Source organism: Wyeomyia smithii, chromosome 2, assembly GCF_029784165.1.
Source record: "Wyeomyia smithii strain HCP4-BCI-WySm-NY-G18 chromosome 2, ASM2978416v1, whole genome shotgun sequence".
Lineage (NCBI taxonomy): Eukaryota > Metazoa > Arthropoda > Insecta > Diptera > Culicidae > Wyeomyia > Wyeomyia smithii.
This window is the reverse complement of record NC_073695.1, coordinates 58,341,877-58,352,312: the sequence shown is the minus strand read 5'-3', so window position 1 is coordinate 58,352,312 and position 10,436 is coordinate 58,341,877.

Genomic DNA, 10,436 nt, shown 5'->3' with positions numbered 1-10,436 from the left:
CCACTACTCTCACCCTCTCTGCGAAAACAAACTAATCCAGGGGGTACAATTGATTTGAAAAGTGTTGCCAAGGGGTACGCGGTCAAAAACAGTTGAGAACCACTGCCTTAGAAAATGGAACAAAAGCAAGATGTGAAAGGTTAACTCGTGTATTCATGCAAACGTTGCTGTTGTCCTGCGTCCCTTTTTGGAAAACTTTCAAATTCAATAAAAATATGTATAAGCATCATTAATTAAATGAAAAACTTGCAATTTTAGTAATATGTTTAATGTTAGCAAGAGGTACAAATTTTACAGGAACAGATTTTGGTACAGATTTTCGAATGGAAAAGTACAGATGAAAAGATTTTCACCCTTCCAGTACATATGAAAAGGTGGCAACACTGCATACGACATCCATCATAAGCAAATGAAAAAAGGGAGGGAAAATGTCTCCGGAGGATTCGGGCTGTTACCGAAACGCGCTGTTTGTGTAGTGCGGACACGAACGTCTTTATAAAAAACAGCTTCTTCTCTTTTCTACTTTCGCAATCCCGAAGACATTTTCCAAATAATGCCGAATCGACACACGGAGTACATTTTACGTTTTCTTTCATGATGCTGACTATCGGACTACCAGCGCGGATAGGTATCAGGAATAAACAGCATCAGAAAACAAATTCTTAGGAAACAGTAAAAACGATTGTACCATAGGAATGCCTGACCGGGAGTCACTATTTTGGAATTCAAAATGGCGTCGGGGCATTTTTTGGTCTCTGGATATCATCCCTATTCCGAAAATACCCATACAGGATGGTATTTGACCTTTTTTTATTCAATTTTTTCTATGGTCACTAGAGCTCCCATTGGAATCTATTTCGGAAGGTCCATTTTCAGGGCATATCACCAAAACACCCGAAACCCGAAGCGGCATGTGAAAGTAATTTTATGAAGTTAGAATTAATTGTTGAAATAAATATACCCCTCATAGAGTATGAACTATTGCCCCGTATACTGTGTACTTTTATTCCGGATGCGGGTTAACAGTTCGTGTTGAGTTTTTTTCTGGAAAGTGTAATTCTCATGCCAAAAACAACATTCGAAAAACTCTGGTAATATGTTTTTGCAATATAAGGTTTATGTACCACTTGATGATAAAACCAAATTGTTTGATGTTCTTTTTTGCAATAGTTCTGTTGCGAAAACAGTAAAAATATGTACCTTTACCCCTTACCACTCTATGCGTGTCCCACTCCTCCAAAGTGAACACTTGGAAAATCATAGGATAGCCGTTTGTGTTAACGTTCAGCACCACATCACTGCATAACTGCGTATACTGTGAAATCTACAAGCTACTGTTCACTGGATCAGCAACATGCTGGTCTGCTTGTCGGTGGTTGATCTGCACATGATTCCATTTGCTGGCTGAAACTATTATAAAAATCTTCATCTAGTGTATTGAACCATTCCGTAGCGCAATTCTTTCAATTTAACGGTCGTATCGCGAGTAAAATGAGTGGGAACGTTGTCTTGGTGAAAGAGCGGTTTTTTGTTAATATTTTCAATGGTTTTGCTAAAATATTGGTGTTTAGTTTATTCCCTGCACAACGTCGGCTTAATGAGATGCATAATAGAACAAATATTCTAAATGATTTTTTGAGTGTTAAAAAGGGAGCTTTTGAGTAAGTACGCAAGTGTCCATGGGAAGACGGGGAGGAGCTGATAATGATTTTTTGTAAGATTTGGAACACTTTTGTGGTGTACCTTCTTTAGTCTGGGTATTCGTGGAAGACATATCACTATTGATGAAAACGATCGTTGTTGTCACATCGCACCCTTTCTCTTAATTTGGCATTTATTGTCAGTTATATTGTAGGGTAGAGAACATATTATAAGCAGCTTTAGGAACCGCTTGTGTATTGAGACGAAATATTCGAAATGTGTTGGGTGAAATTCAAACAGAAGTATATCAATCTGTTCTCTATCTTTTTCTCTGTCAGAACTTGTTTTCCGATTGTAAAACTAAGTTAGCAAACTTTAACAATAATCGGTTAAAGTTACCAATCGAGGGACACTATTCCAATCACCCCGAACCTATTTTAAGCAGGTGCTTATTACGGGAGTCACTTCACGTGAAATGAGAGTGAAGTGAACAAAATGCTATTACGGGACTCACGTAAGTGAGAAAAACGTCGCAAAGTGACATCTGCCGCGGAATCTGGGTTATTATGAGTGTCATATAAGTGAAGTGAGAACGGAAAAAGCGACGATTCGCGTGGAATTATTTCACGACTATTTTGAACGGTGAAATGATTCCACGAAGATGCCATAAGTCTTAAAGTTGATTGATTTGTGATCTAATGGTAAATATTGGATTTATTCTTCAGTAACGAAGCGAATCAGAAATTGACCCGTGCCTTAAAGCGGTCAAATTTTCATTTTTTTGCCCGATGAAAAAATGCAAACTAGTTCAGGAAACTTTCGATACCAAAAAAAAACCTTTTTTTTTCGTTGCCGAATGTCTTAGAAATGCAGAACACGTCAAGATCTGGTGTTATCTAAAAACGGGAGAAAACGACTTTCTGGGACTTAGACATTTTTGAGCTGGGAAATAAGCTCATTTCACTTGTCCTATTGTCAATTTCACTTCACTGTCAATCTCAGTCCACGGAGGTGATTTTTGTCACCTAACTTGAGGTGGAATCGGGAATAGGACTAAAAAAGTGAAGTGAGCGTGAGAGTGAAATATATTTCACCGTGAAGTGACCCTCGTAATAAGCACCGCAGTTTCCATCTGTTTTGCAGGCGTTTTTTTTTCAGCATCCGAAGTGGCTCCTCAATGGCTGAACTATAGGTCGAGTTGTTTCAATTGCAATTGTTCACAGATTTCCTTGTGATTAACGGTATTTCTTATATTCGTAAGACAGCTAGACAACCAAAGTTTACGTTTCGATCATTGAAATTGTCGATTTTGATCAAAATTTAGGAGTTTGAGGCCTGTTTTCTTCGACTGATTGAAATAGGCGCTACTGCTTAAGCCGTTCTTTACCCTAGAAAAAAATTTTATTCGTGACCTCCTCGTTTTTTGGACATTTTCTTCAGACATGTTGAGAATTTCAGGTAAATTAGAATATATTTCTATTTTTTTCGTTTTCTCTCGATAGTACTTTTAAATTTCTTAGGATAATTTGAAACCATTTATCATACACTTTATTGAAACTTTTTCAGGCAACTAAGCTGTGAGCTAAATTTGTTAACAGTTTCTTAAATTATGGAATCACTTTTAGCTAAATTTTGAATAAACCATTGCTTTGTTCTTTGGGGCTGAATTTGAATCTGTCTGTTTAGTTTCTTCCTCTCATTAAAATTACCTAACCAATTGTTTTTAGTTGATTCGCAATACCTAGTTTGCTTCATCCGTTTTTTCAGAGATTTTTTTTTATATAAGGCTTGTAGTCTAATGTATTGTGTTGATTTCTATATGGCCATCACCAACGTTTCGGTCCTTCTATGGGACCTTTATCAGGACCTACAATATATACAACATTTTACGGACGATTTGACTTACATCAGGACAAAATTACACATCCAAAGCGCAGATACAAATTAGTTCATTCGTGGATTTTGCACTGGTTGTATTTTGGTGAAAAAACCATCAAGCGATACACTTTGCCTCCATCACACAAAATTTTCCCACTCGAACTGCCGGACTCTAATGCAAATACAGGAAAAGAAGGAATATTCTGTGTAGACAAGTCAATACGTCGACAATATTTTCCGTGAATTCTTCCGAGTGGTTCTAGCGCAATTAACAAAGTGTTCCGGCAATGTTCGTAGTTATCTTTTTTAGTCTTTCTTGCAAAATTTGACATCAATTTCTGCTTTGCCCTTTTTTGATATTTTGGTGTGTTTCTCAGCCCCTTGCGGCTAAATTTTGATAGATTCTTTTTATTTATGGCTTTTCCGGTCTAGGTGGTTTTGAACTGAACATGAAATTATAGTTTTTATTTTTTGCTGACATTTATATGCTTAATCACTAAATAAACCACAGAACCAAACGTTTTTGAATTTTCGTAAGAAAATGTCCACGTGACAAAAAAGGGAGCTGGGGAAGAGTGCTATGTTAATGCCCACAATTGTCCAAGGGGGTGATGGGATTAGCAATCGGCAAAATCGATCCGATTTTTGCAAAATCGATCTTTTCTAGTCGATTCATCGATTTTTTGAACCGATTTCTCTTTGCGCGATCTTCTGCTGAATCGATCCTTTGATGGCAAGATCGTTTTTTTCCGCCTGAAAAATAAATGTGTGCAAAACGGATTGAAAACAATAGTGATTGCATTTATTGTTGCTAACGTAATCTGCGGCCGAATTCCGAGAACACTTTTCTTTGAAGAGAAGAAAATTTCTTTATTGATAGTATACGAAATTTTTTTCTTCTCTCCGAAGAAGTGTTTGCTCGGAATTCGGACACTGATCTGAAAAATGTGTCAATTTTTTACCGGGATGTCCATAGTTGAAGAATGGGCTAAAATTCAATAGACATGAAACCGAGCAAAACGCATTTCAAATGTTTTTGTTGGTTCAAACAGTTGTCTACGTCCATGACAACTTTTTTCATGAGTATGTCACCACCCAGCATATCCAGCTTTTCACGAACGGTGATGGCGTATAGTGCACGCAGCCCATTTTGACGTTTTCTGTAGGTCAGGGAAGCTGGATAACCTTGTCGTCGAGTTGAAAAAGAACAATCCGCAGCCAAATTAAGTCCCTCCAGTATTTTTAACGCAGTAACCATTTTTTGCCTTTGTAAACGCGACATCAATAGACAACCCCGTATGAAATTTGGCTAATACGCATGCGTTGTGAAATATATCAAGGATTAGGGGTGGGTGAAACGACTCTTTTGCAAGAGCGGCTCTAAACAGACTCATGGTTCACAATGATTCACGAGCGTTGACAGTTCGTGTTGTCTCAGTAAACTTCGGGTTCGCGCGAACCAAATAATTCTGGTGCGCCCAAAGAACCGTGGTTCTTTTTCGTGAGCCGTTCGTTCTTTCGCTCTTTCCTTAGAACCGGTTCATATGAACGGCTCGTGAGCCGTTCGCCCATCCCTAGCGAGGATGAAAAGAACGACGAGACAAGTTTGCACCTCGAACTGAATATAAATTACCAGACCACAAGACCGTCTCGAAAGTTTGACATATATTGTATACAATCATTACTATCTGATTGGTGTACATTGGGGTGGCAATGGAAATTGACTTTGACAGTTTTATTTAGAAGTAGTGTTCAAAATTTCGCCTTCACGAACAGTTAGCAAAATTTCGATTTTTTGGATAACACCCAACCTCGACGTTTTATACATTTCTAATAACCAGTTCACATGATGTAATATCGCCCATCTTGATTTCAAATCCCATACTCCAAATTTTCCGTGAAAACTAGATGTATGTATGTTTCAAGATACGCGATATCACGTGATATCTGCTATAGTGTGAACAAGGCATAAGACATTTGGCACAAAAAAAAACTATTATAAACTGTGCTTTTCTTCATAAGTCGAGAAAGTGAAATTTAGCCCAAATACTCCTGAATTCCGATTTAGCTGAAATTTTGCATTGCATTGGATATTCAATTTACCATTTTGGATATTAGCCAACATTATTTCATATTTGCTACCTCTGCAAGTGCACTTTTTGAAAATTGGCTTCCGTAGGGACGTTGTTTACTATCGTTGTGGGTGTTTACTATCAAGCACCAATTTTTTGAGTTAGGTAGAAAAGGCATATGCGCTTATTTTTCAACTACGAGTAGCGGGGTACTCGTTAACTCAAATATTGCAAAAGTTGAATTGAATGGTCGTGTATATGCCGTGCTGTATTCTGTTCTGCATGGTGTCGCGCTCGCAATTTTTGTTTATTTGAGTTTGTTCTGCGGATGTTCCGATTTTTTTATGAATTGAGTTGTTCTGCTATGTTAGTTTTTCATATCATCTGAATGATCTGAATTTTCCAGGTAAAACGTGATTTAAAAAAAATTCTATCATTGTCCTTCGCTTTTTAAATCACGATTTAAAACTTCTTGAAATCTGCTCGAAACCGCTACAATGACAGTTCGCCCATCTACCAACTGTCATTGTAACGATTTTGAGCGAATTTTTATTTTTCATTTAAAAACCGAAGGAAAATGATATAAAGTTTTAAAAAATCACGTTTTGCTTAGAAAATTACACTCTTTTGGATGATATATAAAAATCGGAAATCCGTGAATAACTAAACAACCCAATTAGAGTCAGGTTTTTTTAAGCGGTTTTTTATACGCGGATTTTTTACGAGTTTTTTTTTACGCGGGTTTTTGAGTTAACGCAGTTTTTTACGCGGATTCCAAAAAATACCCTCCGCCCACCGAAAGATCCGGAATGACCGTCAAAGAGGACAATTTAAAATACTGGTTCTAGAGCGTCTCGGGTTTTTTCTAAAGCCCTTCTCGCTGGACTACTTTACGCGGATTTAAAAAAAAAAACGTGTTTTCTACGCGGATTTTTAAATTAGCGAGGTTTTTTTTACGCGGATTTTTGAATGAGCGCGTTTATTTACGCGGTTTTCCGAATTACCGCGGTTTTTATGCGTTTTTTTACAAGGTACGTATCCCACGCGTAAAAAAAACCTGACTGTATACAGGTTTGGATTGCTCTTAGTGCATCCGAAACAATAGACCATTTCACGAACTGACAGGTGTCACGGATCCTGCTGTTGTTCTTGATGCTTTCATGTGCATTATGTCAGCGGTTCCAAACTTTCTGTCAAAATTTCGTTCATGAATCAAGTTCCCAAACGTCTCGTGAAATGGTCTATGGGATGAGCGACAACGAAAACTTTTAGTAGAAAAAAAACGCTAAGAGTACACGCGGTTAAAGAAGATGGCAATAAACTAAAAAAGCCGTATCGTTAGTAGTTGTTGTGTACGAAAACTCAATGAACATGATTAATAAACCAGAAAACGCAAACAAAACAAAATCTCCAAAAATATAGCCAAAAAAAGTAGTGAAAAGCTTATATCGAACAAAAATCGATTTTTCAGGCTCCATTTTCTTATGAATCGATTTTATTTATTTTGATTAATCGATGCAGAAGAATCGATTTTTGTTCAAAGATCGCCCATTGCTAGATGGGGTGGTCGGCGGAGTGGTGACGATTTTTCTGTACACGTGGAATATGGACGGCTCTTTATTGTTTTTCAATTCCCTTTTTTAGCGTCTAGAGTTTATTATTACCGTTCAAATTTGGCCTGGATAACCCATTTTTTTATAACATGGTAAATGGTACACATGGACTCACCAATAAAAATAATCTAGAAAAATTACATTATTTTTATGTTCCAAATAATTTTTCCTTTCCATTTCTGTTTTGAGTGTTGACACATCGTTAGTCAAGGATTGCATATTCTTATCTGTTCAGTGAACTGATATTTTGCTAACGTGATAAATCCATAACAAACGGTTAATCGACAAATTTCGAGTGGTTCTAGTTCAAATGAAATTTTGTACATACATTTGGCTTTAAAAACTGAATATTTTTCACAGGGGACGATTCTATCTAGATTTCTAGCTAGACATCTTTTGGCATATTCTTTCCGGTATAGAAACGTTTGGTTGCATAGTAAATTTATCTTATTGGGTTGTAGAAAATAGAAAATGCTTTGCAGAAAATATAAACATTATTGCGAAGAACTGATAATGCTTTTTAGGTAAAAATATGCACCGAAAAAAATTTTGAACAAAAACTAATTCAAATTAAACAAACAAGAAAGGAAAAAAAATCTTAACTTTGCTGTATAAAAATTTGAAGTTATAACATGAATTTTGGTAAAAATTTCAGAAGGGATATCAACAAAAAAAAAAAACATCTACAACAGAGTAGAGAATCTAGACCCAAAATACAGTTTGTTTTAAACCGCATTGAAGACATCCTGATAACGTTTAACTGTTGTTAGCATAATTTGATACCTGTGAGCGCAATGCTGTGTCAATATTGTCACATCACATGAAATTAGCTTGTACATTTTTTTTCCTACCGTACTTCGGGTTTGAAGTTCCCCACCCACCTGCACTCGCGGTTATACGAGAAGAACATTTAATTTATCTCATCAGTAGCAATGATGCTGATGCTCATCGCTACACCCTATTGCCGATTTGACTTACAGACTTACACTGGAAAAGCGAATAGAATGAGGTACTTTCATTACAATTTTATACAGTACAAAACAATTCTAAGAAAACCATATAATAATAACCGCAATCCGCTAACCTTTCGTGCTGTTTTTGAATTTTAGCCTTCCGTCCTTGGTTGGTTGGAAGTTACCAACACACAAAGTCCTATGTGTAAAAATCTGCTAGTCGTCATCGGTCCTGAACACATGTTAATGAAGCTATTGGATTATACCGTGCAGTCGGTGAAGGCGCGCCGAAGTGCGGCGGACTACGTTAGACCGAAAGCCGGCAAACCGGTGGAGGCCAAACACCGACCGCTATAGAGATATTATCATATCCATGTGCGTATGTGCTGAAAAAATGGAACGAACTTAGTGAGTGAGTGGAAGAATAAAAATAGCAAAGCCAAAGTGCCTAAAGATAAAAATCATACGCTTGGTGAAGCTGGCAAATAGGTGCTTTTCACAGTTAACGACTCCGAGTTCGGCGGCTATCACTAGCACTGACTGACTGGCTGCGTCCGATTGAGTGGGTGGTGTTGTGGGAGGAAAATTCGCTCCCGCGCTCAGTTTTCGTCTGGATGGCTCATGCAACCTGTAGCGCACCCTTCGGCATGGCAATAGAGACAGTCGGATGCTAGTAGGTAGTCGATTGACTATGATAGCCTTGCGTAAAAGGCAAACATACTATCTGCCAATGGAGGAGAAAGACGAATTGACTCTCCGTGTTGTTTTTCTGCATCAGCTGCTGCTGGAGAGAACTGAGAAATACCGGTCGAGCAGTTTGCTTGGAGAGAGTGAGTGACCCACTAGTTGCTTTGCTGGTGGGAACTGTTTACGCTGAAAACAGAATTCATCCGATAGAAATTTTCGTTATTGTTTCGGTTTAGCTGACAAGCAATACTTTTATTGTTCGTTCGTTTATACAAAAAACGTTGGAAAATTGCTTATAAATCTACAGATGAGTGTTTTTCGAAATATAACGCCATATATGAATCGACTTTTTTACTTTCAATGAAAAAAAAATCTCGTTCTTATCGCCTCAATTTTAGAGACGTTGCTATACATCAAACTCGCAATACGGTCTGCATGGAGCATGATTGAGCATAATTAAAAATAAAAATCTTCTCTTCAGTAAATTAAAAAGGTTGCTTTTAAGCCACAACCGGTTAACGACAGCCTGTCTTATGCCAATGTATTTCTTGTAATAGCTTTGGGAATGCATTTCAGTAATAGTTCGAAAAGAAGGTTGAGCAATAGAACAAAAATTAACTTATTTAAAAACAGTTTAAGTGACGAATTAGAAAACGTTGCTATAAATTCTCAACATTAATCGATCGGAAGGAAAATTTGTATCCCGAGTTTGTCTAGAAGAGTAGGCTTGTTCAGGTTTGTAATAGATAATTTCCAAATATTCGAGTGAAGTTTGACAGTAGTTACCGGTTTTAGTGACAAGTGTTATAAACATTTTGGAGCGGGAAAAATGATTCCAATAAATTTAAGTGATGATTCGAACCAGTTCGATGTCAACTGCTTTACTGCAGAGATCCGTCATATCCAATGCCCGGTGGTGAAGGATATCAACAACAGAATTGATCTGCTGGTCAACAATGACAGTTGGTTCAAGTTTCACATCAAACGGTAGTTAATTTGATTTGTAGAATTTCCTAAAATTTAACATTCGAACTACACCTTTGTTTTTGTTAGAACTGTGTGGAAAAAATCTCTACAAAGAATAGGCGGCAAAGTTCTGTTAGTGCTATGTTCCTTTTTGCTCTATCATATCATCACCGCTTTTTTCTACGATGGATGTTCCAGGGATTCACCTTGGATTGCTATAGCCATTGGAAAAATGTTTGGAATTAAAGATCAAATATTTTATTAATGTATGTATACAAAAGTATGTGAAAAAGTAGAACACGTATTGTAAGAACAATGCTTATTTATAATAACTTAAAGACGATTTTTATTAACTTCTTCTTATCCCATCCAACATCATGTAATCGATCAACTGTTTCTCCTCAAGCAATACCCACACGGTAGCTCTATCAGATCAATCCCAGAATGCAACCTTTCACTTTTTTCCCTACTCCCCCCTTTTAACGAACCAGTTTCATTTTATTTTGCGCCACTTGCGGACAGTGCTGATAAAAGTCATTTTCCCCAGCAAAATTCTTCGAAAATTACAGCCAATCATTTTCAATTTTCACTTCCAATAATCGCAGCACTCTTTCAGATACACTAGA